Raw genomic sequence first — 21,250 nt, 5'->3', positions numbered from 1 at the left:
ATGTCTCATCCTACCCCAACCCCCGCCCAGGCATGCCCTCTCTGGGGATGACACTGTGGGTGATTACACTGCCCTGGCCCATTCCCATCGCCAGTGCCCCTGCCCCACACCAGCGGCCTCCCCGTGCCCCCACCTGGCACCCTCTGCACCCAGCCCAGCCCTCACACCCCTCAGAGGACCGATGCAGTTCGGAGTATCGGTGAACAAGTGTTTATTGTGATGTACAGAAGTATTATTCCCATGTCCCTGTCCCTAACCGATGTGTTTCACCTGTGCCAATTTAACTGCTGTCTAACTTTCTAGCCATATGCGCCCGAACGCTCTGTCTAGGAGGGCCCCCAGGTGATACATCAAAAGTGGAGGTGACATGCGGCAATGCCTGCCCTGTGACCTGTGACCTGGAGTTGACCTGCTGCGATGCCCAACCTGTGACCTGTGACCTGGAGTTGACCTGCTGCAATGCCCAACCTGTGACCTGTGACCTGGAGTTGACCTGCTGCGATGCCCAACCTGTGACCTGTGACCTGGAGTTGACCTGCTGCAATGCCCAACCTGTGACCTGTGACCTGGAGTTGACCTGCTGCGATGCCCAACCTGTGACCTGTGACCTGGAGTTGACCTGCTGCAATGCCCAACCTGTGACCTGTGACCTGGAGTTGACCTGCTACGATGCCTGACCTGTGACCTGTGACCTGGAGTTGACCTGCTACGATGCCCAACCTGTGACCTGTGACCTGGAGTTGACCTGCTACGATGCCTGACCTGTGACCTGTCCCCTTTGGCTGTAAGTTTCTATACGTACAAAAAGAGAAAAAGATTGATAAAAAGTAATGTTGGCCCCTTACAGTCAGAAACGGGGGAATTCAGAAATGGCTGAGGAACTAAATTTGTACTTTGCTTCTGTCTTCACAAAGGAAGACATGAATAATGTCCCAGAAGTTCAGAGAAACACAAGTTTTAATGAGGAGATAAAGGAAATTAACAGTAGTAAAGAAATGGTTTTGGGAAAATTAATGGGATTGAAGATGGACAGATCTCCAGGGACTGATAATCTTCATCCCAGAGTACGAGGGGCTGTTTAGCACAGGGCTAAATCGCTGGCTTTGAAAGCAGACCAAGCCAGGCCAGCAGCACGGTTCAATTCCCGTACCAGCCTCCCCGAACAGGCGCCAGAATGTGGCGACTAGGGGCTTTTCACAGTAACTTCATTTGAAGCCTACTTGTGACAATAAGCGATTTTCATTTTCACTTAAGGAAGTGGCCGTAGAAATAGTAGAACAACGAACAAAGAAAAGTACAGCACAGGAACAGGCCCTTCAGCCCGCCAAGCCTGTGCCGACCAAGCTGCCCGTCTAAACTAAACCCTTCTACACTTCCGGGGTCCGTATCCCTCTATTCCCATCCTATTCATGTATTTGTCAAGATGCCCCTTAAATGTCACTATTGTCCCTGCTTCCACCACCTCCTCCGGCAGCGAGTTCCAGGCACCCACTACCCTCTGTGTAAAAAACTTACCTCGTACATCTCCTCTAAACCTTGCCCCTCGCACCTTAAACCTATTGTTGTGACCATCAATTCACTAGAGACACGATTGGAAGTAAACTGTGGTTTTAATAGTCTTACAACTGAGCCTGCCTGCGACCAGAAGAACTGAGGGCAGGCTGACGGCTGCAGCACTTTATACTTCCGGTAGTGGGAGGGGCTGTGGGCGGAGCCACGGGTGGAGCCCTGTACAAGCTCCTCATCTCCCCCTTGGGCAGGGCCGCGCAACAGCTCACAGAGCCCACAAGGACATAATACAATGCAATGCAATACAGTATGAATTCACCACACCTATGCCCCCTCGTAATTGACCCCTCTATCCTGGGAAAATGTCTCTGACTATCTACTCTGTCTATGCCCCTCATAATTTTGTCGACCTCTTTCAGGTCGCTCCTCAACCTCATTCGTTCCAGTGAGAGCAAACAAAATTTATTCAAGCGCTCCTCATATCTAATGCCCTCCATACCAGGCAACATCGTGGTAAATCTCTTCTGCACCCTCTCTAAAGCCTCCACATCCTTCTGGTAGTGTGGCGACCAGAATTGAACACACTATACTCCAAGTGTGGTCTAGCTAAGGCTCTATACAGCTGCAACATGACTTGCCAAATTCTATACTCAATGCCCCAGCCAATGAAGGCAAGCATGCCGTATGCCTTCTTGACTATCTTCTCCACCTGTGTTGCCCCTTTCAGTGACCTGTGGACCTGTACACCTAGATCTCTCTGACTGTCAATACTCTTGAGGGTTCTACCATTCACTGTATATTCCCTACCTGCATTAGACCTTCCAAAATGCATTACCTCACATTTGTCTGGAGTAAATTCCATCTGCCATCTCTCCGCCCAAGTACGCAAACGATCTAAATCCTGCTGTATCCTCTGACAGTCCTCATCGCTATCCGCAATTCCACCAACCTTTGTGTCGTCTGCAAACTTACTAATCAGACCAGTTACATTTTCCTCCAAATCATTTATATATACTACGAACAGCAAAGGTCCCTTCACTGATCCCTGCGGAACACCACTAGTCACAGCCCTCCAATTAGAAAAGCACCCATCCATTGCTACTCTCTGCCTTCTATGACCTAGCCAGTTCTGTATCCACCTTGCCAGCTCACCCCTGATCCTGTGTGACTTCACCTTTTGTACCAGTCTGCCATGAGGGACCTTGTCAAAGGCCTTACTGAAGTCCATATAGACAACATCCACTGCCCTACCTGCATCAACCATCTTTGTGACCTCTTCGAAAAACTCTATCGAGTTAGTGAGACATGACCTGCCTTTCACAATACCGTGCTGCTTCTCGCTACTACGTCCACTTGCTTCCTGGGAGTAGATCCTGTCTCGAAGAATTTTCTCCAGTAATTTCCCTACCACTGACGTAAGGCACACCGGCCTGTAGTTCCCTGGATTATCCTTGCTCCCCTTCTTAAACAAAGGAACAACATTGGCTATTCTCCAGTCCTCCGGGACATCACCTGAAGACAGTGAGGATCCAAAGATTTCTGTCAAGGCCTCAGCAATTTCCTCTCTAGCCTCCTTCAGTATTCTGGGGTAGATCCCATCAGGCCCTGGGGACTTATCCACCTTAATATTTTTCAAGATGCCCACACCTCGTCTTTTTGGATTTCAATGTGACCCAGACTATCTACACACTCTTCTCCAAACTCAACATTCACCAATTCCTTCTCTTTGGTGAATACTGATGCAAAGTATTCATTTAGTACCTCACCCATTTCCTCTGGCTCCACACATAGATTCCCTCCCCTGTCCTTCAGTGGGCCAACCCTTTCCCTGGCTACCCTCTTGCTTTTTATGTATATGTAAAAAGCTTTGGGATTTTCCTTCACCCTATTTGCCAATTACTTTTCATGACCCCTTTTAGCCCTCCTGACTCCTTGCTTAAGTTCCTTCCTACTTTCCTTATATTCCCCAATACCAGGTCCAGTAAAGCCCCTTCCCTAGTTATAGAACATAGAACTGTACAGATGTTGTGCTGAACTGGTCTGAAACTAAGATCAAATCAACCTACTCCCAATCATTCTAGTGCACTCCATGTGCCTATCCAATAACCGTTTGAAAGTTCCTAAAGTGTCCGACTCCACTACCATAGCTGGGAGTGCGTTCCACGCCCCAACCACTCTCTGAGTAAAGAACCTACCTCTGACATCCGTCCTATATCTTCCACCCTGAACCTTATAGTTATGCCCCTTGTAACAGCTACATCCACCTGAGGAAAAAGTCGCTGAACGTCCACTCTATCCCTCTCACCATCTTATAAACCTCAATTAAGTCGCCTCTCTTCCTCCTTCGCCCCAGTGAGAAAAGCCCTAGCTCCCTCAACCGTTCCTCATAAGACCTACCCTCCAATCCAGGCAGCATCCTGGTAAATCTCCTTTGCACCCTCTCCAATGCTCCCACATCCTTCCTATAATGAGGTGACCAGAACTGCACACAATACTCCAAATGTGGTCTAACCAAGGTCATGTAAAGTTGCAGCATAACCCCACGGCTCTTAAACTCAAGCCCCTGGTTAATAAACGCTAACACACTATAGGCTTTCTTCACAGCTCTATCCACTTGGCTGGCAACTTTCAGAGATCTATGAACATGAACTCCGAGATCTCTCTGCTCCTCCACATTCTTCAGAACCCTGCTGTTAACCCTGTAATCCGCATTCAAACTTGTCCTACCAAAATGAATCACCTCACACTTATCAGGGTTAAACTCCATCTTCCACTTTTCAGCCCAGCTCTGCATCCTATCAATGTCTCTTTGCAGCCTACGACTGGTGCAAAAGGTGAAGTCACACGCGATAAGGGGTGAGCTGGCAAGGTGGATACAGAACTGGCTCGGTCATAGAAGGCAGAGAGTAGCAATGGAAGGGTGCTTTTCTGATCGGAGGGCTGTGACTAGTGGTGTTCCTCAGGGATCAGTGCTGGGACCTTTGCTGTTTGTAGTATATATAAATGATTTGGAGGAAAATGTAACTGGTCTGATTAGTAAGTTTGCAGACGACACAAAGGTTGGTGGAATTGCGGCAAAATAAATCTTCCTACACTGGCTCAGATGTTTCAAGCCTACCTGGCTGATTCAAGCACTTCAGAAACTACAGAGTAGCAGAAACTCAGCCTACTGCACACAAGGGTGAGCCACCGTATCTCTACGCAACTTAACTGTACTACCTCGTATACGGAGGCCCTGCCATGCTCGATCGAGTGTACGTGAGGTCCATCAATGAGGTCTACGCGCGCCACATTTTTACGACCCGCCGCCAGCGCCCCGCGGAGTCGCTGGATGAATTCCTGCGGGATTTAAAAGCTTTAGCTCGGGACTGCAATTACCAAGCTGTATCAGCCGCCCAACAGCTGGAGCTCGCTGTCCGGGATGTATACGTGGCAGGGCTCAGGTCCATCTATGTGCGCCAACGGTTGCTTGAGAAAGGGGCCCAGTACTTGGAGGACACTGTATAATTGGCTACCACCATGGAGGTCTCATTCCGCAGCCTCACCTCGTTCCCCGCGGACCAAGCGACCCCATCCTGGGCCCCCGACCAGCGACTGCGCCAGGCCTGCGCCGCGCGGCCACCCACCCACTACGCAGCCCCAGTGTGCCATTTTTGTGGGCAGCCCCAACACCCACGGCAGCACTGCCCGGCCCGCAACGCAACCTGCAGCAGCTGCGGTCGCAAAGGACACTATGCCCGGGTATGCCTAGCGAAGAAAACTCCTACCCCAAACTCTCCCGCAGCCCAGAGCACTCACTTCCCAAACTCACAGGCCCGCAGGCCCCAAAATGCTGCGGCCTGTACTCCGACTCCGCCCCCACCTGACACGTGCGATGCATGGGGGCAGCCATCTTGGCAACCCTCCTCCACGCGGCCGGCCACGTGCAACTCATGAGGGCCACCATCTTGGACGCCATCTTCCTCGCCACCCGCCACGTGCGATCCACGGGGGCGGCCATCTTGGGTTCCATCCTCTCCAGTCTCTGAACCTCATCTCGACAACTACGACCTCAGCAGACAGCCATCACGGGGCCACTCCAGCACAGCTGATCGAGCCGCCATCTACCCGTAACTCAGCGCGGTCACGTTGGACCAGTCGCGTCCGAAGCACCTCCAGAACTCGATGATGACCTTTAAAATCAACGGGTACAGTACACCGTGCCTCTTCGACTCCGGGAGCACCGAGAGCTTCGTACACCCTGACCTGGTAAGACGCTGTTCGCTCCCTATCTTCCCTGCACGGTAAACTATCTCCCTCGCCTCGGGCTCCCACTCTGTTCACCTCCAATGGTGCACCGTCGCGACCCGAATGATTCAGGGCGCCAGCTACTCGAACTTCCAGCTGTACGTACTCCCTGAACTCTGCGCCCCACTCTTACTGGGACTCGACTTCCAGTGTAATCTGAAAAGCCTCACACTCAGCTTCGGCGGACCCCTACCCCCACTCACTATCTGCAGTCTAGAGACGCTAAAAACCGACCCCCCTCCACTCTTTGCTAACCTCACTCCGGACTGCAAACCCGTAGCCACTCCCAGCAGGCGGTATAGCCTGCAGGACAGGGCCACCCGCAGCAGGCGGTATAGCCTGCAGGACAGGGCCACCCACAGCAGGCGGTACAGCCTGCAGGACAGGGTGTTTATCAGATCCGAGGTCCATAGGCTCTTACGTGAGGGGGTCATAGAGGCCAGTAACAGCCCCTGGAGAGCTCAGGTGGTGGCCGTCAAGACCGGGGAAAAATTCCGAATGGTAGTGGACTATAGCCAGACCATTAATCGGTTCACGCTCCTCGATGCGTATCCCCTCCCCAGGATTGCAGACATGGTGAGTCAGATCGCCCAGTACCGCATTTTCTCCACGGTGGATCTGAAGTCTGCATACCACCAGCTCCCAATCCGCCCGGAGGACCTCCACTACACGGCATTCGAGGCCGATGGCTGCCTCTTCCAGTTCCTCCGGGTCCCCTTCGGCGTCACTAATGGGGTTTCGGTGTTCCAACGAGCAATGGACCGAATGGTGGACCAGTACGGGCTGCGGGCCACGTTTCCGTACTTGGATAACGTCACCATCTGCGGCCTTGATCAGCAGGACCACGATGCCAACCTCCACCGATTTCTCCAAACTGCACAGAAACTTAACCTCACCTACATTACGGAGAAATGCGTTTTCCGCACGACCAGGCTAGCCATCCTCGGCTATGTCGTGGAAAACGGAGTCCTGGGCCCCGACCCGGACCGTATGCGCCCCCTCTTACAACTCCCTCTCCCTCATTGTCCCAGGGCCCTCAAAAGGTGCCTGGGATTCTTCTCTTATTACACCCAGTGGGTCCCCCAATATGCGGACAAAGCCCGCCCACTATTTAAGGCCACACTCTTCCCACTGAAGGCCCGCCAGGCCTTCAACTGCATCAAGGAGGACATCACCAAAGCCGCCATGCGGGCGGTGGATGAATCCGTCCCTTTGCAGGCTGAGAGCGATGCCTCAGAGGTCGCTCTCGCCGCCACTCTGAATCAGGCAGGGAGGCCAGTCGCCTTCTTCTCCCGAACCCTCTCCGCTTCGGAACTTCGACACTCCTCAGTCAAAAAAGCTCAAGCCATTGTGGAAGCCGTACGGCACTGGAGGCACTACCTCGCAGGTAGGAGGTTCACCCTCATCACCGGCCAAAGATCAGTTGCCTTCATGTTTGACAACTCACAAAGGGGGAAAATAAAAAATGATAAAAATCCTGCGGTGGAGGATCAACCTCTCCACCGACAATTATGATATGTATCGACCGGGGAAGCTCAACAAGCCCCCAGATGCCCTGTCCCGCGGCACATGAACCAGCGCGCAAGATGACCGCCTGAAAGCTATCCACAATGACCTCTGCCACCCGGGGGTCACCCGGCTCGCCCACTACGTCAAAGCCCAAAATCTGCCTTTCTCCACCGAGGAGGTAAAAGCCATCACCAGGGATTGCCCGATCTGTGCGGAGTGCAAACCGCACTTCTATAGACCAGACAAGGCCCACCTGGTAAAGGCTTCCCGGCCCTTTGAACGCCTGAGCATCGATTTCAAAGGGCCACTCCCCTCGACCAATCGGAATGTGTACTTCCTAAATGTCATCGACGAGTTCTCCCACTTCCCCTTTGCTACCCCGTGCCCCGATATGACCTCCCACACAGTCATCAGAGCCCTGCATAGTGTCTTCACCCTGTTCGGTTTCCCCAGCTACGTGCACAGCGACAGGGGTTCGTCCTTTATGAGCGACGAGCTGCGTCAGTAGCTGCTCGACAAGGGCATCGCCTCGAGCAGGACTACCAGCTATAACCCCAGGGGGAACGGGCAGGTGGAGAGGGAGAACGTGACGGTCTTCCAGACCGTCCTACTGACCCTCTGGTCCAGGAATCTCCCGACCTCCCATTGGCAGGAGGTCCTTCCCGACGCGCTCCATGCAATTCGGTCCCTCCTATGCACAGCCACCAACCAGATCCCTCACGAACGGCTATTTGTTTTTTCTAGGGGCACTACCACGGGGGGTTTGCTCCCAGCATGGTTGAAGACACTGGGCCCGGTTCTCCTCCGGAAGCACGTCCGGGCACACAAAACTGATCCACTCGTAGAAAGAGTGCTCCTACTCCACTCCAACCCCAATACGCTTTCATCGAATACCCTGACGGCCGTCAGGACACTGTTTCCCTCCAGGACCTGGCACCTGCAGGATCCAACTCTACCACCACTACCGCCGAGGTACCCCTCACACTACACCCCACCCAACCCTCCGCGTCCTGCGCCCCCGCGCCTACAGGTTCACTGTCCGTGCTCCGCGCCCCGGCGGCTATAGGTTTCCAGCGCTCCCCGTCGCCCGTCGAACCAGTCGGGTACGAAGCTTGGACCGAATCACCCCCGGAGTCCACTATCGTACCCTCACCGACCGTCACCACCCAGCCACCCGATGAGGCTGCAACCCCGGTGCTCCGCCGATCCCAGAGGACGACTCGGCCGCCGGACCGGCTCAATTTGTAGACCCATCACCCCGGCCGGACTTGATTTTTTTACAGGGGGGTGAATGTGGTGAATTATAAACCTAGTAATTCACACTGTGTTCTATTCTATGTATTGTGTCCTCGTGGGCTCTGTATACGAACCGTTGCGCGGCTCTGCCCATAGGGGGAGATGAGGAGTTTGTACTGGGCTCCACCCTTGGCGCCTCCCACTAATCGGGAGTATAAAGCTCTGCAGTCGTGAGCGTGCTGCCAGTTCATCTCGTCGCAGGCAGGCTCTGTTGTAAGACTATTAAAACCACTGTTCACTTCCAATCACGTGTCTTGTGAATTGATGGTCACATCAGGCATTCTGTGCAGACGGGGCCGAGGCCCAGGACAGGGCTGTCCTCTCACAGGCAGCCATGTCCCAGAATCACCTGGACATCGCATCAGCGCTCCTGAGCACGGCCCAGTCACAGCGGGCCATGGCTGGGAAAGTCGGCAGCACTGCTCAGGAGCTATTTTCGATGCACGTTTCTATGCAGGTTGGTAAACTCCAGTACCTGTACGACCTCCTTCTCGACCTTGCCTAAATCTCTACTACCTGACTCCCTGTAGTCACATTTGCTAATCCTGTGCTTTCGCCTGAGGTGTGACGATATTCCAGTGAAACCCCTCCCGCTCTGATGTGTTGGAATTTCTCAAACTTGCATTTCCAGCCCAATAATTGTGAGTTGGAGAGGTTCGAGATGGAGATTGTCCGACTGATCTGTTTGCTTGGGACAGTCTTGTCATCCACAAACCCCCACATTCTGCAGTCCAGACTAACCTGATTTTATGTATTTCATTGAAGACTTTATTCATCAATTATTTGTGATGTAAAATTGTTTAATGAGTTCAGCTATAAATATGATACATGTAGACAGCCCCACAGGGACCCCTGTGATAGAGAGACCCCCCACCCCCCTACAGGGCCCCCATGATAGGGAGAACCCCCCCACAGAGACCCCCGTGATAGGGAGACCCCCCCACCCCCCCACAGGGACCCGTGATAGAGAGAACCCCCCACAGTGACCCCTGTGATAGAGAGCCCCCCACACCCCACAGGGCCCCCGTGATAGGGGGACCCCCCATAGAGACCCCTGTGATAGGGAGACCCCCCACATAGACCCCTGTGATAGGTAGACCCCCCACAGAGTCCCCCGTGATAGGGAGACCCCCCACCCCCCTACAGGGCCCCCATGATAGGGAGAACCCCCCCACAGAGACCCCCGTGATAGGGAGACCCCCCACCCCCCCCCCCCACAGGGCCCCCGTGATAGGGAGAACCCCCCCCCACAGAGACCCCCGTGATAGGGAGACCCCCCCCCCCCACAGGGCCCCCGTGATAGAGAGAACCCCCCACAGTGACCCCTGTGATAGAGAGACCCCCCACACCCCACAGGGCCCCCGTGATAGGGGGACCCCCCATAGAGACCCCTGTGATAGGGACACCCCCCACAGAGACCCCTGTGATAGGTAGACCCCCCACAGAGACCCCCGTGATAGGGAGACCCCCCATAGAGACCCCTGTGATAGGGAGACCCCCCACAGAGACCCCTGTGATAGGTAGACCCCCCACAGAGACCCCCGTGATAGGGAGACCCCCCATAGAGACCCCTGTGATAGGGAGACCCCCCCACAGAGACCCCTGTGATAGGTAGACCTCCCACAGAGACCCCCGTGATAGGGAGACCCCCCACCCCCCCACAGGGCCCCCGTGATAGAGAGAACCCCCCACAGTGACCCCTGTGATAGAGAGAACCCCCACCCCCTACAGGGCCCCCATGATAGGGGGACCCCCCATAGAGACCCCTGTGATAGGGAGACCCCCCACAGAGACCCCTGTGATAGGTAGACCCCCCACAGAGACCCCCGTGATAGGGAGACCCCCCATAGAGACCCCTGTGATAGGTAGACCCCCCACAGAGACCCCCGTAATAGGGAGACCCCCCACCCCCCTACAGGGCCCCCATGATAGGGAGAACCCCCCCCACAGAGACCCCTGTGATAGGGAGACCCCCCCCCACAGGGCCCCCGTGATAGGGAGAACCCCCCCCCACAGAGACCCCCGTGATAGGGAGACCCCCCACCCCCCCCCCCCCCCACAGGGCCCCCGTGATAGAGAGAACCCCCCACAGTGACCCCTGTGATAGAGAGACCCCCCACCCCCCACAGGGCCCCCGTGATAGGGGGACCCCCCATAGAGACCCCTGTTATAGGGAGACCCCCCCACAGAGACCCCTGTGATAGGTAGACCTCCCACAGAGACCCCCGTGATAGGGAGACCCCCCACCCCCCCACAGGACCCCCGTGATAGAGAGAAACCCCCACAGTGACCCCTGTGATAGAGAGACCCCCCACCCCCCACAGGGCCCCCATGATAGGGGGACCCCCCATAGAGACCCCTGTGATAGGGAGACCCCCCACAGAGACCCCTGTGATAGGTAGACCCCCCACAGAGACCCCCGTGATAGGGAGACCCCCCATAGAGACCCCTGTGATAGGGAGACCCCCCCACAGAGACCCCTGTGATAGGTAGACCTCCCACAGAGACCCCCGTGATAGGGAGACCCCCCACCCCCCCACAGGGCCTCCGTGATAGAGAGAACCCCCCACAGGGCCCCCGTGATAGGGAGAACCCCCCCACAGAGACCCCCGTGATAGGGAGACCCCCCACCCCCCCCACAGGGCCCCCGTGATAGAGAGAACCCCCCACAGTGACCCCTGTGATAGAGAGACCCCCCACCCCCCACAGGGCCCCCGTGATAGGGGGACCCCCCATAGAGACCCCTGTGATAGGGAGACCCCCCACAGAGACCCCTGTGATAGGTAGACCTCCCACAGAGACCCCCGTGATAGGGAGACCCCCCACAGAGACCCCTGTGATAGGTAGACCCCCCACAGAGACCCCTGTGATAGGGAGACCCCCCATAGAGACCCCTGTGATAGGGAGACCCCCCACAGAGACACCTGTGATAGGGAGACCCCCCCACAGAGACCCCTGTGATAGGGAGACCCCCCCCCACAGAGACCCCTGTGATAGGGAGACCCCCCCACACACAGAGACCCCTGTGACAGGGCGACCCCCCCCCCCACAGTGACCCCTGTGATAGGGAGACCCCCTCACACACAGGGACCCCTGTGATAGCGAGACCCCCCCCCACACACAGAGACCCCTGTGGTAGGGACACCCCCCCCCCCCACACACAGAGACATAGAACATAGAACGATACAGCGCAGTACAGGCCCTTCGGCCCTCAATGTTGCACCGACATGGAAAAAACTAAAGGCCATCTAACCTACACTTTGCCCTTATCATCCATATGCTTATCCAATAAACTTTTAAATGTCCTCAATGTTGGCGAGTTCACTACTGTTGCAGGTAGGGCATTCCACGGCCTCACCACACTTTGCGTAAAAAAAACCACCTCTGACCTCTGTCCTATATCTATTACCCCTCAATTTAAGGCTATGTCCCCTCGTGCTAGCCACCTCCATCCGCGGGAGAAGGCTCTCGCTGTCCATCCTATCTAACCCTCTGATCATTTTGTATGCCTCTATTAGGTCACCTCTTAACCTTCTTCTCTCTAACGAAAACAACCTCAAGTCCATCAGCCTTTCCTCATAAGATTTTCCCTCCATACCAGGCAACATCCTGGTAAATCTCCTCTGCACCCGTTCCAAAGCTTCCACGTCCTTCCTATAATGAGGCGACCAGAACTGTACGCAATACTCCAAATGCGGCCGTACTAGAGTTTTGTACAACTGCAACATGACCTCATGGCTCCGGAACTCAATCCCTCTACCAATAAAGGCCAACACACCATAGGCCTTCTTCACAACCCTATCAACCTGGGTGGCAACTTTCAGGGATCTATGTACATGGACACCGAGATCCCTCTGCTCATCCACACTACCAAGAATTTTACCATTAGCCAAATATTCCGCATTTCTGTTATTCTTTCCAAAGTGAATCACCTCACACTTCTCCACATTAAACTCCATTTGCCACCTCTCAGCCCAGCTCTGCAGCTTATCTATGTCCCTCTGTAACCTGCAACATCCTTCCGCACTGTCTACAACTCCACCAACTTTAATGTCGTCTGCAAATTTACTCACCCATCCTTCTGCGCCCTCCTCTAGGTCATTTATAAAAATGACAAACAGCAACGGCCCCAGAACAGATCCTTGTGGTACGCCACTCGTAACTGAACTCCATTCTGAACATTTCCCATCAACCACCACTCTCTGTCTTCTTTCAACTAGCCAATTTCTGATCCACATCTCTAAATCACCCTCAATCCCCAGCCTCCGTATTTTCTGCAATAGCCAACCGTGGGGAACCTTATCAAACGCTTTACTGAAATCCATATACACCACATCAACTGCTTTACCCTCGTCCACCTGTTCAGTCACCTTCTCAAAGAACTCGATAAGGTTTGTGAGGCATGACCTACCCTTCACAAAACCATGCTGACTATCCTTAATCATATTATTCCTATCTAGATGATTATAAATCGTATCTTTTATAATCCTCTCCAAGACTTTACCCACCACAGATGTTAGGCTCACCGGCCTTTAGTTACCGGGGTTATCTCTACTCCCCTTCTTGAACAAAGGGACCACATTTGCTATCCTCCAGTCCTCTGGCACTATTCCTGTAGCCAATGATGACCTAAAAATCAAAGCCAAAGGCTCAGCAATCTCTTCCCTGGCTTCCCAGAGAATCCTAGGATAAATCCCATCAGGCCCCGGGGACTTATCTATTTTCACCTTGTCCAGAATTGCCAACACTTCTTCCCTACGCACCTCAATGCCATCTATTCTAATAGCCTGGGTCTCAGCATTCTCCTCCACAATATTATCTTTTTCCTGAGTGAATACTGATGAAAAGTATTCATTTAGTATCTCGCTTATCTCCTCAGCCTCCACACACAACTTCCCACCACTGCCCTTTACTGGCCCTACTCTTACCCTAGTCATTCTTTTATTCCTGACATACCTATAGAAAGCTTTTGGGTTTTCCTTGATCCTACCTGCCAAAGACTTCTCATGTCCCCTCCTTGCTCGTCTTAGCTCTCTCTTTAGATCCTTCCTCGCTTCCCTGTAACTATCAAGCGCCCCAACTGAGACTTCACGCCTCATCTTCACATAGGCCTCCTTTTTCCTCTTAACAAGAGATTCCACTTCTTTGGTAAACCACGGTTCCCTCGCTCGACCCCTTCCTCCCTGCCTGACTGGTACGTACTTATCAAGAACATGCAATAGCTGTTCCTTGAACAAGCTCCACATATCCAGTGTGCCCAACCCTTGCAGCCTACTTCTCCAACCTACACATCCTAAGTCATGTCTAATGGCATCATAATTGCCCTTCCCCCAGCTATAACTCTTACCCTGCGGGGTATACTTATCCCTTTCCATCACTAACGTAAAGGTCACCGAATTGTGGTCACTGTTTCCAAAGTGTTCACCTACCTCCAGATCTAACACCTGGCCTGTGATAGCGAGACCCCCCACAGAGACCCCTGTGATAGGGAGACCCCCCCCCCCCTCACAGGGCCCCCTGCAATAGGGAGACCCCCCCACAGGGCCCCCTGTGATAGGAAGACCCTACCCCCACAGAGGCCCCTGTGATAGGGAGACCCCCCCACAGGGCCCCCTGCAATAGGGAGACCCCCCCACAGGGCCCCCTGTGATAGGGAGACCCACCCCCCACAGAGACTCCTGTGATAGGGAGACCACCCCACAGGGCCCCATATGACAGGGAGACCCCCCCACAGGGCCCCATATGACAGGGAGACCCCCCACAGAGATCCCTGTGACAGGGCAACCCCCCCCCCCCCCCCACAGGGACACCTGTGGTAGGGAGACCCCCACAGATACCCCTGTGATAGCGAGACCCCCCACCCCACATAGGGCCCCATGTGATAGGGAGACCCACCCCCCACAGTGACCCCTGTGATAGGGAGACCCACGCCCCACAGTGACCCCTGTGATAGGGAGACCCCCCCCACAGTGACCCCTGTGATAGGGAGAACCCCCCCCACAGAGACCCCTGTGGTAGGGAGACCCCCCACAGAGACCCCTGTGATAGCGAGACCCCCCCCTCACAGGGCCCCCTGCAATAGGGAGACCCCCCCCCCCACAGGGCCCCATATGACAGGGAGACCCGCCCCACATAGATCTCTGTCAGAGATAGACCCCCCACAAGGACCCCTGTGATAGAGAGACCCCCCCCCCCACAGAGATCCCTGTGACAGGGCGACCCCCCCCCCCCCCCCACAGGGACCCCTGTGGTAGGGAGACCCCCACAGATACCCCTGTGATAGTGAGACCCCCCACCACAGGGACCCCTGTGACAGGGTGACCCCCCCCCCCACAGGGACCCCTGTGACAGGGCGACCCCCCCCACAGTGACCCCTGTAATAGGGAGACCCCCCCCCCCACAGTGACCCCTGTGATAGAGAGACCCCCACAGAGATCCCTGTGGGAAGGAGAACCCCCCCCCCCCCCACACAGGGACCCCTGTGATAGGGAGTCGCCCCCACAGGGACTATTGTGATCGGAGATCTCCACAGGGACTCCCTCATTTAAGGGACGTCCTCCAGGGTCCCCCTGAGTAAAGGAACCCCACCACAGTCCCCCCACCCCCAAAAAGAGCCCCTGTCCGGACGTCTGCGCAGTTTCTCGAAGGGCGGCAGCTGTGGTAGCTTCTGCTTCCCACAGATCCACAACTGAAAGCCATTCAGAGATTCCCAATAGTGGTGTGTGATTGGCAACTTGTAAAAAACATCTGCAGCATTGACCCATTGATATCCTTTCAAGCAGCAGCTACTGACAGACATGGGGCAGGATTACAGGCAGCAGCTACTGACAGACACGGGGCAGGATTACAGGCAGCAGCTATTGACAGACACGGGGCAGGATTACAGGCAGCAGCTACTGACAGACACGGGGTGGGATTACAGGCAGCAGCTATTGACAGACACGGGGTGGGATTACAGGCAGCAGCTACTGACAGACATGGGGAGGGATTACAGGCAGCAGCTACTGACAGACACGGGGCAGGATTACAGGCAGCAGCTACTGACAGACACGGGGCAGGATTACAGGCAGCAGCTACTGACAGACACGGGGCAGGATTACAGGCAGCAGCTACTGACAGACACGGGGTGGGATTACAGGCAGCAGCTATTGACAGACACGGGGCAGGATTACAGGCAGCAGCTACTGACAGACACGGGGAGGGATTACAGGCAGCAGCTACTGACAGACACGGGGCAGGATTACAGGCAGCAGCTACTGACAGACATGGGGCAGGATTACAGGCAGCAGCTACTGACAGACACGGGGTGGGATTACAGGCAGCAGCTATTGACAGACACGGGGTGGGATTACAGGCAGCAGCTACTGACAGACATGGGGAGGGATTACAGGCAGCAGCTACTGACAGACACGGGGAGGGATTACAGGCAGCAGCTACTGACAGACACGGGGCAGGATTACAGGCAGCAGCTACTGACAGACACGGGGCAGGATTACAGGCAGCAGCTACTGACAGACACGGGGAGGGATTACAGGCAGCAGCTACTGACAGACATGGGGCAGGATTACAGGCAGCAGCTACTGACAGACACGGGGAGGGATTACAGGCAGCAGCTACTGACAGACATGGGGCAGGATTACAGGCAGCAGCTACTGACAGACACGGGGCAGGATTACAGGCAGCAGCTACTGACAGACACGGGGCAGGATTACAGGCAGCAGCTACTGACAGACATGGGGCAGGATTACAGGCAGCAGCTACTGACAGACATGGGGCAGGATTACAGGCAGCAGCTACTGACAGACACGGGGCAGGATTACAGGCAGCAGCTACTGACAGACACGGGGCAGGATTACAGGCAGCAGCTACTGACAGACACGGGGCAGGATTACAGGCAGCAGCTACTGACAGACACGGGGTGGGATTACAGGCAGCAGCTACTGACAGACACGGGGCAGGATTACAGGCAGCAGCTACTGACAGACACGGGGAGGGATTACAGGCAGCAGCTATTGAGAGACATGGGGCAGGATTACAGGCAGCAGCTATTGACAGACACGGGGAGGGATTACAGGCAGCAGCTATTGACAGACATGGGGCAGGATTACAGGCAGCAGCTACTGACAGACACGGGGTGGGATTACAGGCAGCAGCTACTGACAGACATGGGGCAGGATTACAGGCAGCAGCTATTGACAGACACGGGGCAGGATTACAGGCAGCAGCTACTGACAGACACGGGGTGGGATTACAGGCAGCAGCTACTGACAGACACGGGGCAGGATTACAGGCAGCAGCTACTGACAGACATGGGGAGGGATTACAGGCAGCAGCTATTGACAGACACGGGGCAGGATTACAGGCAGCAGCTATTGACAGACACGGGGCAGGATTACAGGCAGCAGTTACTGACAGACACGGGGCAGGATTACAGGCAGCAGCTATTGACAGACACGGGGCAGGATTACAGGCAGCAGTTACTGACAGACACGGGGCAGGATTACAGGCAGCAGCTACTGACAGACACGGGGCAGGATTACAGGCAGCAGCTATTGACAGACACGGGGTAGGATTACAGGCAGCAGCTACTGACAGACACGGGGCAGGATTACAGGCAGCAGCTACTGACAGACACGGGGAGGGATTACAGGCAGCAGCTACTGACAGACACGGGGCAGGATTACAGGCAGCAGGTACTGACAGACACGGGGAGGGATTACAGGCAGCAGCTATTGACAGACACGGGGCAGGATTACAGGCAGCAGCTACTGACAGACACGGGGCAGGATTACAGGCAGCAGCTACTGACAGACACGGGGCGGGATTACAGGCAGCAGCTATTGACAGACACGGGGCAGGATTACAGGCAGCAGTTACTGACAGACACGGGGCAGGATTACAGGCAGCAGCTACTGACAGACACGGGGAGGGATTACAGGCAGCAGCTACTGACAGACACGGGGCAGGATTACAGGCAGCAGCTATTGACAGACACGGGGCAGGATTACAGGCAGCAGTTACTGACAGACACGGGGTGGGATTACAGGCAGCAGCTACTGACAGACACGGGGCGGGATTACAGGCAGCAGCTACTGACAGACATGGGGCAGGATTACAGGCAGCAGCTACTGACAGACACGGGGCAGGATTACAGGCAGCAGCTACTGATAGACACGGGGCAGGACTACAGGCAGCAGCTACTGACAGACACGGGGAGGGATTACAGGCAGCAGCTATTGACAGACACGGGGCAGGATTACAGGCAGCAGCTATTGACAGACATGGGGCAGGATTACAGGCAGCAGCTACTGACAGACACGGGGTGGGATTACAGGCAGCAGCTACTGACAGACACGGGGAGGGATTACAGGCAGCAGCTACTGACAGACACGGGGAGGGATTACAGGCAGCAGCTACTGACAGACACGGGGAGGGATTACAGGCAGCAGCTACTGACAGACACGGGGAGGGATTACAGGCAGCAGCTACTGACAGACACGGGGAGGGATTACAGGCAGCAGCTATTGACAGACACGGGGCAGGATTACAGGCAGCAGCTACTGACAGACACGGGGCAGGATTACAGGCAGCAGGTACTGACAGACACGGGGCAGGATTACAGGCAGCAGCTACTGACAGACACGGGGCAGGATTACAGGCAGCAGCTACTGACAGACATGGGGTGGGATTACAGGCAGCAGCTATTGACAGACATGGGGCAGGATTACAGGCAGCAGCTACTGACAGACACGGGGCAGGATTACAGGCAGCAGCTACTGACAGACACGGGGCAGGATTACAGGCAGCAGCTACTGACAGACACGGTGAGGGATTACAGGCAGCAGCTACTGACAGACACGGTGAGGGATTACAGGCAGCAGCTACTGACAGACACGGGGTGGGATTACAGGCAGCAGCTATTGACAGACACGGGGTGGGATTACAGGCAGCAGCTACTGACAGACACGGGGCAGGATTACAGGCAGCAGCTACTGACAGACATGGGGCAGGATTACAGGCAGCAGCTACTGACAGACACGGGGTGGGATTACAGGCAGCAGCTACTGACAGACACGGGGCAGGATTACAGGCAGCAGCTACTGACAGACATGGGGCAGGATTACAGGCAGCAGCTATTGACAGACATGGGGCAGGATTACAGGCAGCAGCTACTGACAGACACGGGGAGGGATTACAGGCAGCAGCTACTGACAGACACGGGGCAGGATTACAGGCAGCAGCTACTGACAGACATGGGGCAGGATTACAGGCAGCAGCTACTGACAGACACGGGGTGGGATTACAGGCAGCAGCTACTGACAGACACGGGGAGGGATTACAGGCAGCAGCTATTGACAGACATGGGGTAGGATTACAGGCAGCAGCTACTGACAGACACGGGGCAGGATTACAGGCAGCAGCTACTGACAGACACGGGGAGGGATTACAGGCAGCAGCTATTGACAGACATGGGGTGGGATTACAGGCAGCAGCTACTGACAGACACGGGACAGGATTACAGGCAGCAGCTACTGACAGACACGGGGCAGGATTACAGGCAGCAGCTACTGACAGACACGGGGTGGGATTACAGGCAGCAGCTACTGACAGACACGGGGAGGGATTCTCTATCCCGCTGGCCCTGCTTTCCAATGGTGTGCGTCCCCACCAGCTGTGCGACCCTCTGTTCCAGCAGCCGGTCAGTGGTGTTTCCCGTTGTGGCCGCCCCTACGCCATCGCGAAACCAGCGAGTGCGTTGCCGGCGAATCCTGAAGGTGGTGTGCCAGACACCATCAACTTTGCAATATATCAAAACAGAGCTCATTTAATGGAAGTATTAGATAAAATATTTATTTCCTATCGACTGGAATATTCCAGTAAACTCATGTCAGTCATACAGGTTTCACACAAGCCTGGGCCAACAGCCAAAGGAGTTTTCGAGCAGATGTGGAGGATGTGCATATGCAGCACCTATATAATATATATGTCGAGTGTGTGGCTGCAGTCTCACTTTGTCTGTTTGCGTATATATAGAGTATACATGCATGCCTATGCATTTGCAAGCGCATCTAGTGTGTATGGTTATGTCTATGGGCAGGGCCTGTATATCCAGTGTATATATGTGCACATTACGTGAAGGTTCCTCACTTTCACCTGAGGAAGGAGCAGTGCTCCGAAAGCTAGTGATTCGAAACAAACCTGTTGAACTTTAACCTGGTGTTGTAAGATTTCTTTCTATATGCGGACATACAGTGGGTGTATGTGCACTGTGTGTGTGAATGTGCACTGTGTGTGTGTGAGCGTGCACTGTGTGTGTGTGAGTGAATGTGCACTGTCTGTGTGTGAATGTGCACTGTGTGTGTGAATGTGCACTGTGTATGTGTGTGTGCACTGTGTGTGTGCGTGTGTGAATGTGCACTGTGTGTGTGTGAGCGTGCACTGTGTGTGTGTGTGAATGTGCACTGTCTGTGCGTGAGTGCGCACTGTGTGTGTGTGTCAATGTGCACTGTGTGTGTGTGTGAGTGTGCACTGCGTGTGTGTATGTGAATGTGCACTGTGTGCGTGAGTGTGCACTGTGTATGTGTGTGTGAATGTGCAGTGTGTGTGTGTGTGTGTGCACTGTGTGTGTGTGTGAATGTGCACTGTCTGTGCGTGAGTGTGCACTGTGTGTGTGTGAATGTGCACTGTGTGCGTGAGTGTGCACTGTGTGTGTGTGTGTGTGTGTGTGTGTGCACTGTGTGTGTGTGTGTGTGTGCACTGTGTGTGTGCACTGTGTGTGTGCACTGTGTGTGTGTGTGCACTGTGTGTGTGTGAATGTGCACTGTCTGTGTGTGTGAAAGTGCGCTGTGTGTGTGAATGTGCACTGTGTGTGTGAATGTGCACCGTGTGTGTGTGTGAGTGTGCACTGTGTGTGACTGTGCACTGTGAGTGTGTGTGAGTGTGCACTGTGTGTGTGAATGTGCACTGTGTGTGAGTGTGCACTGTGTGTATGAGTGTGTGAATGTGCACTGTGTGTGTGTGAATGTGCAGTGTGTGTGAATGTGCACTGTGTGAATGTGCACTGTGTGTGTGTGAATGTGCACTGTGTGTGTGAATGTGCACTGTGTGTGTGTGTGAGTGAATGTGCACTGTCTGTGTGTGTGAGTGTGCACTGTCTGTGTGTGTGTGTGAATGTACACTGTGTGTGTGTGAATGTGCACTGTGTGTGTGTGTGTGCACTGTCTGTGTGTGTGTGTGTGTGTGTGCACTGTGTGTGTGTGTGTGCACTGTCTGTGTGTGTGTGTGTGAATGTACACTGTGTGTGTGTGTGTGTGAATGTGCACTGTGTGTGTGAGTGTGCACTGTGTGTGTGTGTGAGTGTGCACTGTGTGTGTGTGTGAATGTACACTGTGTGTGTGTGTGTGAATGTGCACTGTGTGTGTGAGTGTGCACTGTGTGTGTGTGTGTGTGAATGTGCACTGTGTGTGTGAGTGTGCACTGTGTGTGTGTGTGAATGTGCACTGTGTGTGTGTGAATGTACACTGTGTGTGTGAATGTACACTGTGTGTGTGTGTGTGTGTGTGTGCACTGTGTGTGTGTGTGTGCACTGTGTGTGTGTGCACTGTGTGTGTGTGTGCACTGTGTGTGTGTGTGTGTGTGTGCACTGTGT

The sequence above is a fragment of the Scyliorhinus canicula genome, chromosome 1, assembly GCF_902713615.1.
Source record: "Scyliorhinus canicula chromosome 1, sScyCan1.1, whole genome shotgun sequence".
NCBI lineage: Eukaryota > Metazoa > Chordata > Chondrichthyes > Carcharhiniformes > Scyliorhinidae > Scyliorhinus > Scyliorhinus canicula.
This window is presented reverse-complemented; position numbering follows the sequence as displayed.